At 44.6% G+C, this 21,283-nt stretch overlaps 1 long non-coding RNA gene across 3 annotated transcripts in view; it reads right to left on the reverse strand.

The window, feature by feature from the left end:
• Positions 1-21,283, reverse strand: part of LOC122212117 — a 243,526-nt gene that overhangs the window by 176,887 nt on the left and 45,356 nt on the right. For 2 of the 3 annotated variants that reach the window (XR_006199002.1, XR_006199003.1), the window contains exon 3: positions 13,146-13,236. This is a non-coding gene — a long non-coding RNA (uncharacterized LOC122212117). The remainder of the gene's footprint in view (positions 1-13,145; positions 13,237-21,283) is intronic. The other variant, XR_006199004.1, reaches the window with a different exon arrangement.

The following is a 21,283-nucleotide window of genomic DNA, read 5'->3' on the forward strand; positions in this document are numbered from 1 at the left end:
TTGCCCTTATCCACCACCTGGCAGGCCCACTCCCTTCTTGTCCCAGCCCTGCCTTGAACTCAGCTCAAAACCACCCTTTCTCAGAGACCTCCCAGACTGTCCCCACCATAGTGCCAACCTAGAGTTTTCTCTCCCCCTGCTCCCCACCACCAACCTATTATTATAACACATCAGACACATTGTTGGAGAAAGAGAAATAGTTCTCCCCATATTGTCATATTTCATATTTCTGCCCAAGAGCTTCCTCTCCATATGAAGGATTATTAGAAGTAATTTCAGGCACTATCTCTCACGGCTTATCTCCATGAGAAGAAGAGTTAGACTCTGACGGAAGCCTAATGTTCGCCGACCCATGTTTTACTAAGGAAACATGTTGATTATGCCTCGAAATCAGGAACTGGGCCAATTGTTGATGTTGCTGTTGTTTTTCCTGTGGACAGTGACAGTTTCTCCTGCATTTCCTGCCCCCCATGCAGTATTCACTCATGGGAATAGTCCACTCTTCTCTGTAGTCCTTGGCCATTCAGCTTAAAGGTGAGAGCATTTAGAATTACTTGTATAGGTCCAGTCATACTGGTGTAGAAGCAGTGAGTCCCCACCATGACCTCAGATCTCATTCTATTCCTCAGTACAACTCATCAGAAGTTGGGGTTATTGCCCAGAGTAATAAACCAGTACCTCAGTTCCCATTTACCTAGTGTTGCTTTAATGACTTCTCTAGCCCCTAGGATCCTAAAGAAGGAGAGGTGAGTGGCCATTCAATTCCACCACACTTGGCATTTGCTCTCATTACTGAGCTCTTTCAATGTCTTCAGATGCTTTGCCTCCAAACAAGATCTTATAATTGTTGAAGGCAGAAATGTCTATGCCTCCTTATAACCCCTACAGCGCCCAACACAGTGTCCTGTGGGTAATTGATATTCAATAGGCTATTTGTTAAAAGTATTCTCCACAAGCAAATATAAGCCTGTGAATCACCAGCCATGCCCTGTGCCTCCAACTCCCCAAACCAAGCCCTGCTATCAAACAAGAGCGTTGCAGTGTTTGAGTGAAAAATGAGACTCAAGGGGACACATTTGAATTCCCAGTGTGTTTCATTTGTTTTTCCCAGTGGCATAGGCAAAGAAATTGCTCATCCTGTCTGTGGATCTCAACACTTCAGAAACAATATAGATCTTATCTCTGGTCCATTTAATTGAACATAAAAAGCAAGGTCACTGCAGCCATTTGGTCCCGGTGCCTTCAGAACCACTGCATCAACTCAGAGAGAATATTTAGCTCTCCTGTCACCTACTGCTTAGAAACAAAACAAATGGCATTAACAGGTCTTTAATCTTCTCATTAGGGCAGGCATATGGGCTGGAGTTTGTGAGTCTGAGAAAAATAAGTCTCCATGCCTCTTTCAAATAAGACTTCAGACAGCAAGAGCAGGGCAAATGCCATACTCTTCCTCCCACTACATATAAAACTACTTTCAGTGAGAGAGGGAAGAAAAAAAATACATTCTGGTTATATTTTACTTGATTTCTTTTGCTTTGTGATAAGCCCATTTTTGTTCTCAGTCACCGTCATCCCATAGAGGAAGGATATTTACATGAAAAGAAGAACCAAGACCACTTTGAACCATAAAACAAATGGATTGAGGTCAAATGCATTGCATGGTCCAGCCTGCCCAGGGCACCTTAAGCAACCACACTATTCCTTTCCCAGTGAAGGGTACTTCTATTGAGCTGCCAGTGTGGGAGCAGAGGAAAGGAGCCTGCCTAAGACTCTCCCCACCCCCAGCACAGGAAGGAATGTAACCAAGGACACCATCTCTCTCAGGACCTTGCCCTTCACAGAGTCCCATGCAGCTGTTGGACCCGGTCTGTGGGTACAGGGACCAAAGGCCCCACTTCTGGGGCTCAGCGTTCCTCTGACCCCAGCACAGAGAATTCTGCCCTTGTAAAATGTATTAAAAAAAATAACCCAGATTCCTTCTCTGAATGCTTGACTATGCCAGGGGTAAGGCAGATGGAAACTCAAAGGGCAACCACAGAATTTTATTATGGTATCAGGTTGCAGGCCAGGCCAAGTACAGAAATCACCTAAGGGCCTTACCTGAACAACATTGAGGGTAGGAGTGAGCAGAGTTGGAATCTGGGATCCCTCATGGGGCTCTGTAGGGAACATTCTGTTACCCAGAGACTGGTAAGTAGTGATGATCAAACTGGCAGTGATCCTCAGGATTTTGTTAACAAATAATTGGGGAAACGGAAGGTGGGTTTGCAGTGAAATAGAGCCAAGAGAGTTTATCTCTGAAAAAAATAGGTGACAGACAGGGGTGTACACAGGGCAAAAGAGCAAGGTTGAGGGAAGGCATCATGCCTCGTCCCAAGAGGGAAGGTCAGAGTCTCCAAGAAGAGGCAGGGGAAGGGAACGTTCTGAGTAAGCCTCTTTGCCAGCTACAGGGCAACTGACCCCAGTCATACTCCCCTGAAATGATTCTAAGTCATTAGCACCAGTCAGATTCCTTGGAATCTCGCCCATGAGTGGAGCATACCTTTCCAGGCCCCACCTTCCCCCACAGCTCACATCATCATTCTCCCTTATCTTTCTAGAGCCAGAATCTTGGTAGCACTGTTCTTCATTAATCATTCATCAGCCAGCCCTGGTCTACAGGGACGCCATTTCCTTCTGTAAGAACCCTCTACCCATGTACAGTCATTACTGGAAATGCACAAATTGCCACACACATTTTCATTTGCTCAAGGCGGTTGTTTTTATGAGCAGTGGTGAAAACAAAATTCCATTACGTCAAAGTTAATTCCTCTGCAGCACATCAATGGATGCTCCTCGGAGGCAATGCATTAGCCCAGCTGCAATCAGTAGCTTAGAGGGCTGACGGATTTGGAGCTTCTGTGATGCATTCGCCACTAGAATTACAGTAATGACCAATCCTTCCACTTACCTGGGGCTGCCTCTTTTGGATAAATCCCAAAATGCGTCACTGGCTACCTATATATCACTCATTCATCAGCTAAAGTAGAGAACCCATTCGGTAATCCCAGCCAGCATACGCATGTCTCCATTTGAGGCCAGAGAAATGTGGCCTGAGGGACAACCCACACAGAGCTAATCAGCTCTGACTCGCCTTCCTCCTGCATATAAATCTGGTCTTCCAGGAATTTGATTTGGTCAGAGATCTCACAGCTGCTTCCCACAGGCAGAGGCAGCTGGCAGGGTCCCACAAGGGAACATTATGGTGCCAAAACCCCAAGGAGGGGAAGGCAGGTGTTGATCAGCTAGTGCCCATCCAAGAGCCTTTGGGCTGCTCCTGTAGCAATGCAGGCATCCTATAAAAACACTTGGGGCTGCTATGGGATTGGCATCAGGAACATCCTGATGAAGCACACACAGCCTTAGGGATGGAGAAGCCCAGTAGTTCAGTGGGTTTGGAAATGCTGTGGGAAAAGGACAGTGATGAAAAGATCACCCTTTGGGGTGGAATAAAGACATACTGGGGGAACATCGCAATGTCAGGGACTCCAAGAAAGTATTCCTCATCTCCCCAAACAAGCACTTCACTTGCAGGTAATAGAACTCATTTAACAGGGCACAAGGTCAGTCAGTCCACAGTTAGGACCAAAATCAAAATGCAGGTATCCCTAAGACAGACAGCTCATCATTTGGGTAAATGATTCTTATGGGAGCCTTTTCTGATGGGTGAGGAAGGAGAGGAAGGTGTCACTGGGAACCTCACGAGAGGAGAAGAGGGTAACAACATGGAGGGGATAAGGGGCAGCAGAAGGGGGACCACAAACACCTCATCTACTTCACAACTAAATAGAAGTTGGGAGGGCTTCCCTACTTAGAGAACTGAGAGAGTTCCTCAGATGGAGGCTTCCATGAGAGGGTGAGAGAATCCAGAAATTAAAGATTGAGGAGTTAGAAGTATCCCCTGTCATTTTTTTCCATGAATTCATTTTGAAAAAATAATTTTTAATGTGTATTTATTTTTGAGAGAGAGAGGGTGACAGAGCACAAGTGGGAGAAGGCAGAGAAAGAGGGAGACACAGAATGCAAAGCAGGCTCCAGGCCCCAAACTGTCAGCAAAGAGCCCGACGCGGGGCTTGAAGTTACAACCGCGAGATCATGACATAGCCAAAGTCGGAGGCTCAACCAACTGAGCCACCCAGGTGCTCCTTGACGAAATAATTTTGACCCAGCAACAGCCATGCCTGCCTCTCTTACCACAGCTTAAGGAGATTTCGTGTCACTAATTTATTGTCCTGCCGGGGTAAGTTTTTGATGGCTAATGAAACTATTCAAGGACGAATGACTTAGATCCATCAAAGAAAAACTATGAAGAAGGGAAGATTGCATACTTGTCCAAAATGATCCTGATTAGCTCTCTACATGGGCTAAGGTGACCACACGCCTCTCTTCTCTTTATAAACTTGGGCAGAGTGGTCATTCAGAAAACACCTGTGGCCACTAGGCCTAATGAGACAAGGAACAGTAGAAGGTGGGTCTGATGGCTGAGAGGTCACCACATGTAGGGAACATGCAGTTGTCCAAAGTCAGAGAGAGAGAGTCTTGGGGGCACTGAGATCATTTGAAACCTATCACATAGGCTGTCTGTGACCATCAATATTAAAACATAATTGAGCATGAATAACTGAAGGTGACCTGAACTCCAAAACCCAACAACAAAAAGAACGTTCCCAAAGGCTGTGGAATTTTAGAAGCCATTTAATTTCTTTGCAATGTTAAGGTTTGAGGTGGATTTTCCATGCCTGAATCACACTTCTCACCCTTTCCTTTGGGGATTCTCAATAGAAGGACAGTACTCACAATGGAGCTCAATGAAGAACAAAATGCAGTTTTATATAACTGCAAAAGAGCCTAGGAGCTCCATAACACAGGACTTTGGGGATAAAGCTGAATTGGAGCACATGGCTCAGGACAGAAGACCCAAGTGGGGTCACCCACATGCTCTCAGTGCAGAGCTTGACGCCTACCTGTTTAAGCTTGTACTTCAGGAGTAAGAAATATGGTGGAATTTCATAAGAGGTCTGAGGTCTGCTTGAAAAGGGCTGGCCAACTCAAGTGACTCAATCAATACTCTATGCATTGGCAAGCCTTTCTTGGCAGGGAGTAGATGGGACGCAGAGCTAAGAAGGGGGTAAAGAGACTGTTTAAGAGCATGTCCATACTTTCCCCTATATAAGGAGAGAGATGAGTTTTCTGCCCTCTGTGAAGAGATGCTGAAACACAAGGAGAAAACACCAAAGTCATATGAACAGGAATTTGCAAGCAAGTCTATATATCCAGTGATCGCTTTGCTGAGAAATCCTTTCCAATAAGTCAAAAGCCCATATGCCTAGCTAAACAGACAATAAGGGATGAGATTCCTACCTAACTCCACAGAAAACCACCCAGGCGCAAGGTAGAGTAATAACCCACAAGTACAGGAAACAAAGGACAGCCAAAGGGATTTGTTGCCATCCCAGGGCCTTTGAAGACTTTTAGGAAATGTTATAAATGTGCAGGGAAAGGCTATGTCTAGATTGTTTAGCAAATGGGCACTAATCATCAGGACCTAAACAGATTATCCCAGTGTGGATGGTGGAAAGCAGATGTTTAACACACCCATAGCCCATATGCAGCTGGAGAACCTTAGGCCATGGTTTAGTGCTTTGTGCAACTGACTCAGGAGAATATGATGCCCAGAAAAGATGCTGACTGCCTAGAATAGGTTCTAGGGCTTGGCTCATTGACCAGTTGTCTGAGAATGGAGGTGTCCTTGGATTGCATGCTATGCCCTCTCTGTTCTGGACATAACAGAAATAAAGAAGAGTTGAATGACACAAAGACTGATATCTACCGCCTTTTTCTTGTGCCTTTGTTGGAATGAATAACAAAATCAGACTCCTCACGCGTTCTGGGTGCCAAGATGGGAGAATTCCATGAGGTCTTTAGGTGATTTTTTTAAGAGGATAGCTAAAGCATAGACAGTTGACCAAACTAGGGAAGAAGGAAGAAAAGAGAGAGATAACAAAACCCATTTGGCCTAAAAGTTCCATCCTCATTTCCTCAAGGTTTCAAAGGTGTCTCAAGGCACCTTGAGGGATAAGAGGGGTGGATCAGGCAAGGTTTCACACCTACTTTGATCACAGCCATTCAATTTCAGTTTTGTATATTGGAATTTTTGTACCATACTTCATTTGACCAACAGGGAAAGTCTTTTGCCTTAGGAAGGTGAAAATAATTTTTTTTAAGGTTTAATACCACTGCTCTGCTCTAGAAAGGATAAAGAATAGGAATTCCTAAAATAACATGGAACAAAACTCTTGGCCTCTAGTGTATCCAATTATATAAATTGACTGAAGCATAACTGGAATTAAACCTGCCAGCTGCTGGATGATTTATCCTTTCCTCTCCCTCCCATGGTCCAACCATCCCAAGATCCTATAAAGGAAAAGAGCCCTGATCTCAGAAATGAAAGCTGTAAAGTACAGGTGGGCTCTTTTGTTTACTAGAGATGTAACCTGTGCTAATCACCCAGGCTTCAGGCCTCTATTTTCTTGACTGTAAAAAGACATTACGATTCACACCCTCCCTACTTCACAGGGTTGTGGAGATAATTTATGTGAGAGAAACTTTTCCCTTGAAAGAGCATTATGCAAATGTGTGTTTGTTATTTCTGCGTATCTTGAAGCACCGATGCATTTTCCAGTACATATTTCAGTCAATGAATTACTTGTTCATATCAACCTAAACTTCTGCCACCTGCAGATAGGCAAGGGTGGGTAAATGAGTAAGACTCTTAAGTTTGGGTAATAAGTTTCAGGGAAGTCACAGGATAAAGAATTCGGGAATCCCAGGGTGGATGCCACAGCCCCATGTCAGTGAATGCCTTCCACTGGCCCTCTGCTTGGCCTACAGACCACGTCAGTCAGAATTAGAAAAGGAGCCCCCAGCAGCCCTCTGAGGGGACCTGGCCAGGGGATGTGCTCATTGCTGAGTTCTAGATGCAGTAGCCACACTACCACACTCCTGCTTCCTCTTATCACTCTGCTCCAGGTACATGCCCCAGAGTCAATGAGGGTCCCACCAACTGGCTGCACCCTGTCCATTCTGGCTCACCACCCCATACTTTAACAGAACGGTGGAAAGAAGAGATGATGTGGGTGGGAGGCAGGACAGCCCAGAGGCTATGCTGAGACCATTGGCCATGAGGTTCCAGAAGGAAAACAGATGAATGATTTTTAGCTAGGATCAGAAAAGAAAGAAAGAAACCACCATATTGCCATCCTGAATTTTCAAAAGCGAGAATAAAATCCTTACACCGTTCTTACATATGCAAATACCAAGACAGCAGCAATCTGGATTAGCAGACTACAGCAATGCCCCCTTTCAGGCCTCCCAACAATCTCTTAAGCATCAGAAACCCCAGCACCAGGTTAGCAAACCCCCTTGTTCACTAGCGCTACTGATGGCTCCACAATGACTGCAGATTTAACCATGAAGATGCCACAAAATGCTGCAAACAGACTGTTTTTAAACCATAAATTAAACCCAGGCATAAACAAAAAGTGTTACTTCACAATGGAGAAGTACATGTGACATTTTCAAATGCTATGCCCCAGCATCTGTTTATCTTATAAATCACTGTCCTCATCCTAATGAATGACAATGAGAAGTAAACATGTTCACAGAAAGAACCAATCTCAAGATTGTAAAACTGGAACCAGATCACTGAAGAGCAAGCAGGGTAACAATAAAGTAAAAAGAAAAACAATCGGACTGCATAGGAAAGTGCTCTGTTGTGCTTTGCATAGGGAAATGGTCACAGGAAACCATGAAAATTTAAAAACAAATCAGAATGTATTCATAATTATACTTGACCTTTAAAAAATGCCTTGCCATTTTCAAAGCCCCTTCACACAACCTGATCAAATTGGATGCTCACAAAACCCTAGGAAATAGGCAACACAGAGCCCGTTCCTGTCTGACTGATGGCGAACTAAAGTCTAAAGAGGTTAAGGGACTTGTCCACTATCATCCAGCTGGTAAGTAGCAAACCCCAGTTTCCAGATCTCTCTGCTATGTGAAACCTTACAAGAGCTAAGTAACCACAAATAAATATCTCACAGGAAGCATTAGATTGTCCAGCTTCTCAAAATGAAAGATCAGAAATCAACTGGCCTATGTCATGGGTCAAGAAATGCAGCGTCACGATGGGGGGGGGGGGGGGGCATCGCCTTAGCATGTCCACATTGCAAGCCCATCTACAGGTCCCTTCTCACTCACCCATTTTTTTCCTACAAACGTACTGAAGCATAAAGATGCTAGAGGATGGGCCCAGGATGAACTAAAAAATTCCACTGCCAGTTCCAGTGCCAACAAACAGCATCACTGAGTGTCCACCAGACATCACAACATTGGGGAGATGGAGGGAGGGTGCACAAAATGAACAGAACATGTGGTCCTGCCCTGGGCAAGCCAGTTGAAACCGCTCCCCCAGTGCAAACATAGTATGCTAACAGAGTCAAGGTCATCCTCACTTTCTTTTATGGAATCTGGGAGTGCCATGCCTAGAAGATCCACTTCTCATCGACCATTGCTCAATTTCTTATGAGTCATGGCTCATCCTCGAGCCATTCTTTAACCCACTTCAAGCTTTGCTCAGTGAATGAAGAGGATCCATTTTGAAAACCCCTGTGCCAGTTTTGGGGGTTGCTAGCTCTCAAATCCATGCGAGCTACCTACCATTTTGGCCAGGTCTTTTCTTGTGTGTGTTTTGTGTCTTTGCCTGGATGTACAATGTCATTAAAATATTCATAATCATAGAGGGAGGTAGACCCCACCAAGGACATGTTAAGGGGATGCCTCCCCCCCATCGTGACGCTGCACTTCTTGACCCTTGACATAGGCCAAACAAGAAACTTTGCCTTTATTATTTAACTTACTATCCCAGCATACAAGGAAACCAGAGCATAGTGCTGCAAATGCCAAGCTCGTTGATGAAATGGGTTTTACAGCCAAGAGGTGAGTGGGCTATCTAGGCTCAGAGACAATACGTTTGTAGCAATAACACTTTACTAGACAATGAATCAGCAAACTGCACTGAAGGCTTGTTTCATTTGCTCTGAGAAAGACTGGTCTTCCCACCGCACCACTTTTCTAAGTTACAATCTGGGAGAATGTTTTCTTTTCCAGTTCTCAAAAAATACCACTCTGATTTGGGGTGAAACACAGCCCTAAGCCTTATGAGGAAAATGGAGACTAATAAAATGCAATGTGACATCCTAGAGGAAACTTCAGCCCACCCAGCCAAGTACCGAAAGCCAAAAACTTCTAGCCCAGGCTGGGAAGGGACCCAGGGTCTTGCTCTATGAAAACAATATCAAAATCTATCAACACAGTTCCAGCCAGGACCCCTCACTCCTGAGATGGATCAAGGCTAATTAAGTTGCCAGATGGACTAACCATGTTAAACACTTTAAAAGACTGGTTTTCACTCACTGAAATAGCCAGCCCTCCCCCTGTTCTGGATACAGGCATAAATGCTCCCAACCTTCCTGGAATGTTCAGCAACTCCCGGAAAGGAAGGGGGCAGAATGCTTGCTAAGTATGAGTAGGGAACTAGAGTGTTCTCTTAAGGCAGGGTTTCTCAGCAGTGGCACTGTTGACATCTTGGGTTGTGGGGGCATACTGTTTTTTTAGGTCTGCTGTAAAAAAACTACCATAAACCGCATGGCTTAAAACAACCAAAATTTCTTCTCTCATAGACCTGGAGGCCAGAAGTTCAAAATCAAGGTGTTACAGCATTGGTTCTTCCTAAGGGCTATGAAAGAGAATCTGTTCCGTGACTCTTTCCTAGCTTCTGGTGATGACCTGTGATCCCTGGCATTCCTCGGCTTGTTGATGCACAGAAGTGCATCATTCCACTCTCTGCCTCCATCTTCTCAAGTTTCTTCATATGTCCCTATGTCTTCATAGGGCCATCCTCTTATAAGGACACCAGTCACGCTGGATTAGGGGTTCACCTACTTATCTTAACTACTTACATGGGCAACTACTCTCTTATCAAATACAGTCACATTCTGCGGTACTCAGGGATTAGGACTTCAGTATTCTCTTTGGAAGGACACGGTTCAGCCAATAACAGGAGAGTGTCCTGGGCATTGCAGGATGTCTAGCAGCATCCCTGGCTTCTACCCAGTAGATGACATTAGCACCCTTCCAGTCATGACAATCAAAAATGTCTCCAGACGTTGTCAAATGTCCCCTGGGGGCAAAATTACCTCTGGCTGAGAAGCATTCTCCTAGGAATTTGGCTCAAATATAAAAGTTTACATTCTGATGCTGTTTTAATTACTTGTCCTGTGACCTTGAACAATGTGATGAAACTCTCTCTTCACTTTTGTCACTTATCTCATGGAGTTGAGGTGTTGTTGGGGCTTACATGAGATACTGTGTGAAAGCATATGTTGCACAATAGGACCCAATAAGTGACAGCCATTATCTTTCATAGATGAGGGAAGCTCCCTTTGCAAGATCCTCCATAGGTCTCAGGATTTACTACACTGATACTGAACTCTGGCCTCTGTGCCTGAGACCCCGAGAAGGCACAGGAACTTTCCAAGTCTTTTCCACATCTTCTTCTGGGGCCAGACGGTTCCCTTACCACCCAGCCCATTCCCTCCCAGCATCTGTGATTGCAACACTGAAGCTGCAGATAGCCATATATCAGAGCCAGGGAAGGGGAAACTCTGGGTATGATGAGAATGTTAATGTGGCTGCATTGCACCATGGCCAGTATCAGTCCAACTGAATGCTGTAGAAAATCTACTGGAGGAGACAGGGTTGGAGAAGATGAGGAAATCTGACTCTTGGATGTTGGTTATGACATAACTTTGGAGACCTTACCTCCCTTTCACGAAATTATAATCTGAGATCCCATGCCAGGTGTTGAGGGAGGAAAATAATGTATCTTCTTTAAATGTCTATCTCATATCCTCAAAAAAAAAAAGTGCCTGTCACATGCTAGGAGGTCAATAAAAGTGTGTGTTTATTAAACGTGCCTCCTCTGGGTCCCCAAGCTCTTTAGCCTTCAAGATGGCATTTTTCTTTAAAGCTTTAATACAAATAATCCAAGCCCACGTCCCCATGGATTTTGGGGAATCCCTTATTTTTTTCATATTTACTCTCATGAACATTCCCAAAGAATTTTAACGTGTCCCACAGATCCATCCTGGTGGACATGAAACTCTTCCATCCATCATTATCCAGGTTGCCTCTTGCCATCTTTTAATTGGCTTATTGTCACTCGCTCCATATAATTTCAACTCAAGTGTGAATGCCCACCCCAGCTCCGCAACGCGCTGCTAAGAGCAGGTGGACAGCACGTAAAAGATCCATTAACAAGACTCTGAGAGACCAAGTAACTACACAAGTTGCTTTCATCTGCTGCTCCAGTGTGGATACTCTCAAGGTCCCTGGCCCATACTTGACTCCATATCCCTGCCTATTTCCCCACGGGCTTCTATGTATTGGGATAAGGGGAAGGTGGCACCTTAACCTTCCCATAAGAATCTCTGGGCCTTTTTCTGCCTGAGGACTTGGCCCCATTCAGTTCCACACCAGGGAATGACAGGAAAGTCCTCTCTCCCTGTATCATTTCCCACCCCATGACAACTGACAGTGGAAACATTGTCCCCTTCAGGAACAAGGTGCAATTTGGCCTCTATTGCCCCCACAAAGCAATCACTATATTTATACCAGCAATTTCTAAAATGTGGGTTTATTTGATCTCAAATAAGACCAATGAGGGACATCACTACCACAGCCAGGTAACACTGTGGTAAGCCCAGTCCCCACAATTTGCAAAGTCATTCCTCTGGTCCAGCTTAATAGTCCTCATGGCACAGTCCTGCCCTCAGTGAACAAATCTGGGTGAAAAAGACATCCATATCTCCCAAGAAAAAATGAAAACTTTCCAACACAGCACATATCCACATTTAAGTGGGAAAAATATATACACTCAACGTGTGTACTAGACAGAAGACTTAACTTGTAGCCATTTATATTTGAATTACTTTATTAGTTCAGATCTCCCTCAACACATTGGTAGATTTGTGCCTTATATTTGCCTGATTAAAAGGACTTACCCAAAAGAAGTTCCTAAACCATAAAAGTATGTTGAACATTTTATTTGGTTACCGAACAGGATCCAAAACTCCTTCCCAGTTTAGAGGATCCCCCTTGTGCAGGTCCTCAGAAGCGAAATGTGGCTGATTCTCATCCTCTCCACACATTGGCAACCAAACCAAGAACACACACAAGACCAGGGCTGCCACCATGTTTGTTTTTACGCCACTCTGCTCCAGGTGTGCCCTGCATATTGGAGTCATCCTTGATTTGCGTGTTTATTATAACAATATTCTGACAGAGGAATTTACATAAAGGTTCCATTTAGGCCAGTGGCAGTCCTGGTCTAGCCCCAACTAATACTTTAGATCATGAGAAAGTGGTACAAAATCCAAAGTTCAGAGAGATTAGCTCTGTGGCGGATGGAGAGTTGGATAGCCCTGGAACCCATGTCCAATGGCTAGAGTCATGGTGACAATGTCCACTGGCAGCCATAGGTAGTGGCAACAGCATTGTACATCAGTGACGATGCCCATACCGTGGCCCAAATGTTCATCCTGCTGAGCCTCCATTGATTACTGTCCATTTCCCACACCTGGTTTTCCAGCCTCCCCATCAATTCTGTGGGTTAGTCAGGACACTTCCAACTCCATGCCTGTACTACACAGCTAGACATAGCTTCAGAAAGAACTCATAAAGTCATGATCATGAAAACTGCCCAGCAATCATAATTTTTCCACAGTAAATTTGTTTCCCCACTTTTTAAGATACCATTTCACACCTTTTTCTCCCTCCTCAATAAATCTATTATCCCCTCTGATAGCTCCTCTCCCTATCCTCATTTTTTGCTGATAACTTCACACTTCATTTCACCAAAAAAATAGAAGCAAATGAGAAACCTCTGTACACACCTGCTCTCCCTTCCCCCTGTCGAAATGAGTGGACCATTCCTGGTCCTGTCTCAGCAGCCCCTCACTTGTGAGCCAACACTCTTCGCTACTCACCTCCATGAAGGACTCTACTCCTGCAGTCATGGCCTCTCTCTCCCACATCGCCTACAGGGTATCATATGTCAATCAGCAGCATCATAACCTGCTGATGGAGACAATGCTTCCATTAGATTAAAAAAAATTTTTAACGTACCCTTCAGCCCATCAGCAATACCCTACTCCAAATCCTCATGGGGCACTGTACTCCAGAAGGGCAAGATTATAGATATGCTTATATTGGACACCCTCCCATCGTGGAGGGGCTCAATTTGTTCTCACCAAAATAGACACTGACTTGTAAATGTGAATTTGCTTTCTCTGCATCATCCAACATGATTCTGCCAGGAGATCCATCAGTGGACTTACTATATGCCTATACACAATTATATCCCATAGAACATATTTTCTGACCAATGGTTTCACTTTATAGGAAAAGAAGTAAGCCAATCTGGCTGATGTCTGTGGAATTCAATGGTACTATAACACACCCCATCGCCCAAAGACAGCTATGTAATGGTGCAATAGCCCACTAAATCCTCAATTACCATGCTGGCTTGGAAACAAAACTCTGTGATAGGGGTGCAGCCCTGTAGGATGCTGTCTGTACTCTGAACCAGTGATCAATATATAGCCCTCTAATATGTGTATGTTTCCTAACACCACTAAACAATTAACTCAATTCTGACACTCTATGCCTGGAGATAGCATCAGATCCCAAAAATTAAGGACTTAGTCTGATAAGACTGGATTGAAAGTAAAAACTGTCGCCTGGTTTCTGACCCACCAGCTATAGATTGGAGGTTCCCACACCTTCCTTGGGTTTGATTAACTTGCCAGAGCAGCTCACAGAACTCAGGAAAACAACCAGATTACCAGTTTGTTATAAAAGGTTACAACTCAGGAACAGCCAGGTAGAAGAGATGTGTAGCACAAGGTATGAAGAAAATACACAGATCTTCCATGCTTTCTGCACGCATCATTCTCCTAGGTGCTCCACGTGTTCACCAACGTGGAAGTTCTCCAAACCTCCTTCTGGAGGCTTCATTACATAGGCATAATTGACTAAACCATTGGCCACTGATGTTTGATTCGATCTCCAGTTCCTTTCTTCTCTTTAGAGGGAGGGAGTAGGGCTAAATTTCTGAATCTTTAGTCACAGGATTGGGTCCCCTGGCAACCAGCCCCCATCCCTAGGTTACCTAGGGACTGTCCTGAGGGTAGCTCATTTACATAACAAAAGACATTGTTATTGCTTAGGAAACTCCAAGGGTTTTAAGAGCTCTGTGCCAAGAATAGGACAAAAACAGATATATATTTCTTATTATAAATCACAATATCACAAGTCCTATGTCCACTGTAGCCAAATACACAAGGCAATCAACAAGGGTTAGAAGAGGTCCAACAAAAGTGGCTCTGTCCAACAGTAATAGCTCTGTCCAGCAACAGCTGAGTCTAGCAATGGCAGTGATGTCCTGAAGCGATGGTCCCACATCCTGGACTGACTGCTGCCAAGCCACTCTTGGTGTCTGCCCATTTTCCAGTCTGAATTCTTCAGCTTTCCCTGTCCATTCTGTGTGCTGATATCCTTCCATTATCCTCCCCCAAAATTCACTTTCAGCCTAAAATATTCAGTCTTGGTTTCTTTTTCTTGAAACCAAAAGCACACAGACTGTCACAGAAGGTGCTGCACAGAGATCATTCAGAAACTGCTTGCAATCCCCAAAACAGTAGTTTCCCGGCTTTAAAAAATTAAACATTCAATCTCCAACAGGCGAATGTGAGAATGAATGAATTTCAGCTCTCAGCTCCCCTGAGTAGGTGACCAGCTGTTGAGAACCCCACATGGTAAACCTGAGCTCCTAATTTTTTATACTGCTTGACCTGTACATCTCGCCAGCACTAAAATGATTCATGGGACCAATCACTGGCAGAAAAAAAGTAGGGGATTTGGACGTATTGGGGTGTTCTATTTGGGGGCTATGGAGCAGATGAATGATGGGGCTGCTCTGGTTCCTAAACCATTTCTTGATTATAAGAAATTCTTAGATGAAAAGTCATATTTTAAAAATTGTGATACAAGTCGATATCATGCCTTTCGATCATGCTTGAAACCTTCGGAAGGCTGCTAGGATGAGAGACACAACCATAAAACTTAGCCATCCATTTGCACTTATTATTGGAACTTATTAGTTCTTATTAGAACTTCTTATTTGTTCTTATTAGACCCTCCCCCACCTCCTCACCACCTCCACTACAAAACAGAAGATAAATTACAACATATCTTCCAAAGAGCATGGGATCCCAACCATATTACCTACCGCTGGGCAATCTTTGCAGGATAAATCACTTTGGGGTGCATTTGGAACAAATGCAAAAGGAAATTTTCGATAGGCATTCTTTGCTCCCTTCTCCCGGAATATCCATGAACATGGCCTTTTCTGGCATTCCTAGCATGCCTCCTACTGTGATATCTTAAATTCATGGCATGTTTTAAAATACAGATTTTATCAGTGCTCAGATATGGTGAGGACCACAGATCAGATTAGAACCAATGAAAAAATAGTTTGTCACTCACAGTTCCCAAGAGGAGGGAGTATACCACACCCTGCAGGGCCATGCATAGAAGCACCAGGGTCAGGCAGGAGGAAGAAAGATCAAGATGAGAATGTGGGTAAGAACTTTCATTGTGGCTTCCACACAAAAAGCAGAGCAGGACAAGTTAAGCGGGTTTAGGATTGGCTACTTTGAATAATTTCAGCAAGCTCTGGAGATAGGGGCTTTCTCTAGTTGTCTGGTACCTGGCCCTGGGATGATTAGGACAGAGGAGTAATGCCTCCTATAAGGTAAGGGCTAGATAGAAGAGGTAGCTTGGAGTATGGGTGTTGGATTGGTTAGTTTTCACATGAGAGGCATGTTCCTGGGTGGGGCCTTTGGTGCCCCTAAGAATTGGCTAGCCCTGGAAAAGGCAGTTTCCCTCAGGCAGTGAGGTCCTCCCCGAGGCTCCCCAGATGCAAGAGCATCAAGAATGCAGAAAATGAGGGCACATGGATGGCTCAGTCAGTAGAGCATGAAACTCTTGCTTTCAGCTCAGGTCATGATCTTGCAGTTGGTGGGTTTGAGTCCCACATCAGTGCAGATCCTGCTTGGGATTCTCTCTCTCTCTCCCACTCTCTTGCCCCTCCCCTCTTCGTTCATTCTTGCTGTCTCTAAAAATAAATAAATAAACTTTTAAAAAGGCAGAAAACGGAAATACTGCTAATACAGAGAATGACACTGCAAATTCCAGATGAATCATCTAACTGGAGGCAAATCTTATTCACGATCACTTTGGTGATAAGTCCTATGACTTTTAAGATTCCTTTAGTTGCAAGTGACCAAAAAAAAAAAAAATCATTCTGGCTCAAACAGGAAAAAGGGATGTGTTGGCTCATATGTCTCAAAATCCAAGGGTATGACTGGCTTTTGCAATTGTTTAATCCAAATATCAGGCTCTGTGCTTTTTCAGGCTATCCTCACTGGGCTTCCCTCACCGTACAGCTCAACCAAAGGGCATGGAGCATACATCTTTTGTGGTTACCACTGAATTCAGGGGATGACAGACAAGGCCACTTGCCCAGAAGTTCCAGCACATGTTATCTTGATTCCCATTGGCCATGACTGGACATCCCCATGACTGAACCAATCACTGTGGCCAGGAGATGGCAAATGGCCTGCTGGATTAAGCCAATCAGAGTATAGGCTTGGAGCCAGGGTGGACCTATTCAAAGGAAACCACATAGTTGGGAAAGGAGGAGAGGTGGTTTCCTAAAGGAAATATGAATAGCTGTTTCCAGCAGGAGAGGTAACTGATGATGAATTTCAAACACACAGTCTACCAAAAATATGTGGCTTTGTATTAAAATTCTCAATATTAATTTTCTACACATGCAGTACTATGTAGAAAGAAAAGAAAAGAAAAGAAAAGACAAGAAAAGACAAGAAAAGAAAGAAAGAAAGAAAGAAAGAAAGAAAGAAAGAAAGAAAGAAAGAAAGAAAGGGAAAGGCTCATGGGGCACCTGGGTGGCTCAGTCGGTTGAGTGCCCAACTTTGACTCAGGTCATGATCTCACAGTTCGTGAGTTTGAGCCCTGCATCAGACTGTGCTGACAGCTCAGAGCCTGGAGCCTGCTTTGGATTCTCCCTCTCTCTCTACCCTCCTCCGCTTGTGCTCTGCCCCTCTCTCTCTCTCAAAAATAAAATAAACATTAAAAATACATATGTATATTTTAAAAAGCAGAAAGAAATTACCAACAAGAAACTTCCTATCTTAACCATACCCATCCTTGGCCTCACTTTCCTCTTAGCATTGACAATGTTGACTGGCTCTCTTGCTGTATTTTAACAGGAGACTTAAAGTGGTTGTGGGGTAAAATGATGAAGAGAAAGTCAAGCAAATCTCCCCCTCCTTCAACCAAAAGCGATGACCTACCTCACAACCAGAAGACGTAGCAGGGGGCATTCCTGCAGTGGTACTCTTTGCTACCCAGTACACTGCTTCCCTGTCTCCTTCCCTGGCCAGGTCTCCCTAGCCTTGTCCAGAGAGAAGTCTGGCCCCTCATCAAAGCTGGGGATCAGTGTGGGGGGCAGAGGAAGCAGTACACTGACATAAGAAAACATGTGATTTCTTTTACTTATACAGAGTTATTAAATTCATATAAAAAGTAAAGTTAAGTGCATGACTTGACATTGAATGTTATTGGTCTATAGCTATGGCATTGAAACGTTATAAGTCAGAATCACCCAGAGGACTTGCTAAAAACAGATTAGCACCCACCCCCATGGGTGCTGATCCAGGAGGTTTGGGTTGGGGCCTGAAGATTAGAATCACTAACAAGTTCTCAGTTGCCACTGACGCAGATGTTCAGGGGACCGCCCTTTGAGAACCACTGGTACTGATGGCTGATTGTGTTAAAAAAAAAAAAAAAAAAAAAAAAAAAAAAAAAAAAAAAACAAGGTTCTAGGGGCACTTGGGTGGCTCAGTCGGTTGAGCATCTGACTTCAGGTCAGGTCATGATCTCACAGTTCATGATTTGAAGCCCCAGGTCGGGCTCTGTGCTGTCAGTGTGGAGCCTGCTTCAGATCCTCTGTCCCCCTCTCTCCCTGTCCCTCCCTCACTTGCGTTCTCTCAAAAATAAATAAACATTTTCAAAAAATAAGGTTCTAAAATGCCATTCTAGCTTATAGAACTTTAAATCTGGCTTTTTGGGTGGTTAAGAAAAGGCTTTACTGTAAAGTAAAACCCATGCTGCTTGGTTTTGAGACAGCAAGAGAGGAGACATAAGAAGTCCCTACCTCCCTTTACTCCTAGATGCTGAACCAGGCAAGATCTGTCATGTGATAACGCTTTTAAGACACACAGCATTGAGGGTAAGAGTACAGACATAGATACTGTCTCCCAACATCCCAGGAAATAGGTCAGGGGAAGAGGGTACCTCTCTATCGTTTCCAGGGCAATCAATAAAAGTTAACATGGCTGGCTTTGAACCCAGGGCCTTGAGAGCTCAGATTTACAATTATACTAATGGGAAGGAAACAGAACCTGGTAAAATGTTGAGACTTTCTTCTTTCTTCTTTCTTTGTGAAACTTCTAAGACCTGTTTTATGCTCTGGCTGACCTGGCTCATTACAGTGCCCAATAGGTCCCTACATGCCATCAGTCTAAAAAGAACTCTTGTTGGAAAAGTCCACAATTCATTCCTGCAATGAATTCCCCCTTTTGCTGGACTTGTGTTGCATGAAAAGTAATCCTCTTCCACTGAGCATCACTGTGTTTCCAATTGAGAAAGGCTCCAAGGAAAAGAACAAGAAATTTTACCATCCATGGGGGAAGAAAAAAGGCAATATGTTTTTGCACACACATATGGTTTCTATAATAGTTTTATAAAAATTGACTTTGACCTAGCTCTCTGATAGAGACAGCCTGATTGAGGATGACAGGCTCAGAAAACCCGCCCCTGTCCGCAGGCAAAGAATGCCTGGGCTTGATTTGTGGCCCTGAATGGGAGCCTGTGCTGTGTGAGGTGATTTTTACACACTTCTGCTTTGCTGACCGACCTCTTCTAAGCTGCTTTCCCTGCACGCCAATCAGCTTCATATGTTTCCAAACAGGATGGTGGACTGGAATCCATAAATAATGAGCATCGCAAGAAAAATCATCTCCCTAAAATAGAACCCAGAAATTTGTGCCCACATAACAGAGCTGTCACAGGGGCCTGTGGTATCTCCTTCTAAAACAACATGGCCGCCATTGAAGCCTCCATGGTCACCGGGCCACACATCAGAACCTAACACACAAATCTCCCTAAAACCAATTTGGAAGAGTTGAGTATACTCTTTCTGTCTCCCATCTCCCTAAGCCTACCAAGCCCAGGGTAGAGACCTGGGCTATGGGAGGAAAGCCTCCATACACTTGAGGGAAGGTGGGTCAAAACCCTGAGCTGGCTTATTTTAGTCCCCCCCATCTCTGCACCTTGGGCCTCCAGGAGGCCCTTGAAGGAGACCAGAGCACGCCCAAAAGAGTGAAAGGAATGTTTGGCAAGAGGGAACTTTTCTACCTCAGAAGCCTTCTTCCATTTCTGACCCTGGTTTCTGCACACCACCCAATCTGCCATCTTTCAGACCCTGAAGACACTAAGCCTTGGGGCTTCACTTACTTTTCCCTCGTACCTGAAATGCTCTTTCCTCCAGCTCTGTGCCTGACAGCCTCCTTCTCATTGTCATTCACCTTCCAGAGAGGCTGCCTCTCCACACCATTCTACCCCCAAACCCTGTTCGAGTTCCTTCACAGCACATAACCCTACCCAGAAGTATGTGTTTGCCTGTTTCTTTACCTATATATACATCAACATATGAACTTCCCCCTCTAGAAAAAGCTCCACAAAGCAAGGCACCTATGGGCCCTGTTTACCTCTGCACCCCCATGACTAGTATTGCAGGTGTGTGGTAAATATTTGCTGAATAAGTGAATGAACCCTGAAGTGATTTCCAACTTGTGGATGCTATTCCAGTTTCTCTCAAAAAAGTAGATTTGGCAACATTGGGCCTATATTCTCATGGGGCCACTGCTTGCATGGGGTTCAGGAGCAGCTCCCCCATTTATGAGGTAGTTAATGCAGTTTAGTTCAACTAGGGATCAGTAGCCTAATGCAATGCCTGGCACATACTAGGTATCATAACAAGTGAGCTTGTTGGGTGTTGACCATGTTTCTCTGTTCGTTAGCACTTTTTCTAAACAAAAACAAAAAAATGGAAAAGACTCTAACAAATCTAGCCGTATCATGCCACCTCTACAAAGGCTGAGTAAAAATCTAGGAGAAAACAACCTCCCTCACCGAAGGACTCTTTCAAACACGTTTCTTCTGGCCCCAGCTGTGGACGCTATCTTGGATCACCCAAGGATCAAAAGTGGACAGAAGTGGGAAGGAAGAAGGAGCTGCCGGTGCCCCTTCATAGGTAATGTTTGTGGGATTACACCTCTCAGAACTTACCCCGGCCGGGGGGATCTCAGCAGGACATGTTCAGAATCTAAGGCCAAAATTCTATTCAATTGGGACAAAGTCACAATACATATGCCACCACTGACTTACCCAACACAGCATTGGACAGATTCTTTCAGGAGTGTCCAACCCGTGAGTTCTTGGGCTGCAGTTTGGGGGAGTCACTGCCCACCCCACCCAACTGTCCTCACAGCCCAAGTTGAGTGGGGTCTCTGCACCAGCCTCTTCTCTCCCTGAGGACATGAGAGCTCTGCTGCTGAGTCTCAGTCTGCTCACCTTTGCCTCCAGGCTGAAACCTTTCTTGCAGGCAGGGGCCGGTCCAGCTAGGTTGGACCGAACCCCCATTTCCGGACACCCTGGGATTGGCCCTTTTTTCTGCCCAGGCAGTGTGCTCTGCTTTCTTACTGTGCTCTCATTCTGAGTCTACGTTTTCTCTTTAGTAATAAACCCCAAATGCTTCCTTCCTCTTCCCTCCTACTAGACCTTCGTTCTTTCTGTCTATTCTACCTCCAACTGCCACTCGTGCCTGCAGGAATAGTCCACTCATTGCTAGAAGGAGACAGACTCTTTTCACACTGTGTACATCAGTAGGGCCTCAATGTCTCCCCCAGACCTGACT

Source organism: Panthera leo, chromosome F3, assembly GCF_018350215.1.
Source record: "Panthera leo isolate Ple1 chromosome F3, P.leo_Ple1_pat1.1, whole genome shotgun sequence".
NCBI classification, from domain to species: Eukaryota; Metazoa; Chordata; class Mammalia; order Carnivora; family Felidae; genus Panthera; species Panthera leo.